General features: G+C 47.0%; 1 pseudogene; it reads left to right on the forward strand.

The window, feature by feature from the left end:
- Positions 1 to 221: 221 nt before the first annotated feature.
- On the forward strand, positions 222 to 1,142 carry LOC118995736 (homocysteine-responsive endoplasmic reticulum-resident ubiquitin-like domain member 2 protein; annotated as a pseudogene).
- The last annotated feature ends 350 nt before the right edge of the window (positions 1,143 to 1,492 follow it).

The following is a 1,492-nucleotide window of genomic DNA, read 5'->3' on the forward strand; positions in this document are numbered from 1 at the left end:
ACTATCCATTGCCATTAGAATTAATTGGGCACAATCTACAAAGCTATTGAATTCTCCATGCTTTTCTTACTGTACCATGGTGCTAGCCATTTGGACTCCCAAAGTCAAGATTTCAAAGGCATTTATGTCAGCTAACCCTAAGTGAAAAAATTCATTGCTTATTTCATTTTCTTAATAGTAGCTGATTTTTCAAAGGATCAGACCAGGCTGCCACCGGGGCAATGCCAGCCCTGCCCTACTCCATTCCTGCCCGCCCGAGGGACTGGACAGTCAGCAGTCTGCACTGTTTGATCAATTTTCCAGCTGCCACTGCGCGGCCTCTTGGAACCTGGGCTGGCCTGGCCACTGGTGAGCCACAGGAGGGAGCAACCACTGTGGAAGGTGCTCAGGGCAGCGGTGGCAAGCCCGTGGCCTCTCTCAGTCGTGTGGAGCCTAGCAGAGTCCGGATCTGGTGGGCAAAGCCCGATTCCCAGTGTGCCCCACATTCCACCCGCTGTGGTGGCAGCAGATGCATGCGCATGAGTATTATAAGCAATATCAAGCTGCAGTTTCAGCTCAGGCCACATCAGATGCCACCCCTGCCCAGCCTATGCTTTCACAGCCTCTGAATTTGGTACATGTTTCTGGAGAAGAACCCCCACCAGCTCCAAACCTACTGGCCCAAGAAAATCGACCCATAAGTGAGAAGCTTCAGATAAATGCACAGGGAGGCCCAGTGCTAAATGAAGAAGACTATAGAGACTGACTACACTGGATGTATGCATTCTCAAGAGCAGCAATCCTCCTCAGCATTGCACACTTCTATTCCTCTTTCAGTTGCTTTATCCTGGCAATAGGACCCATGTCGTTGGTTTATCTGCACCAAGCTGGGTGGTTTTCTTCCAGGCAAGAAAGAGGCCAGCAGCAGTCTCCCTAGAATAATACTAAAATTAATGATGGGCAAGATGCAAATGACCTAGGACCTGGAGAAATGGAGTGTCTTATGCATAATGGGCTTGAAGACTAGAGTGAAGAAGATGCAAGTGAAGATACCCATGTGCTCCACAGGCCTGGATTAACGGTGTCCGTGTGGTCTTTCAGTCACCACCTTCTTTACTTCAGTGATACCCGAGGAGCCTCCCCAGGCTGTGAATGAGACCTGAAAGATGATGCCAGCGGGAAAGGAGGGTCTGGCGACATGTTTTCAATAACAATGCAATTTTGAAACAGTTTATTGTTTCCTTTTCATCACCTTGTACAGAGGTTTTTTTTCTTTTTTCTTTAAGCTTCTTATGAATATGAGTAGTTTAAGCACAAATGGACTACTAAGTGTGTGGCTTAAAAAAAATCCTAATAGGGGTGTTAAACTCATTTTCACCAGAGGCCACATCAGCCTGGTCCTTGCCTTCAAAGGGCCAAATGTAATTCACCACTGTATAAATGTAATTACTTCTTAACTAAGGGCAAGAAACTCAGCACTGTCAACAGGTAGAAAAAAGGTGGAGGGCTGGAT

This window comes from Sturnira hondurensis, unplaced genomic scaffold, assembly GCF_014824575.4.
Source record: "Sturnira hondurensis isolate 20B ecotype Veracruz unplaced genomic scaffold, ASM1482457v3 Scaffold0010428, whole genome shotgun sequence".
In the NCBI taxonomy this organism is placed as follows: Eukaryota; Metazoa; Chordata; class Mammalia; order Chiroptera; family Phyllostomidae; genus Sturnira; species Sturnira hondurensis.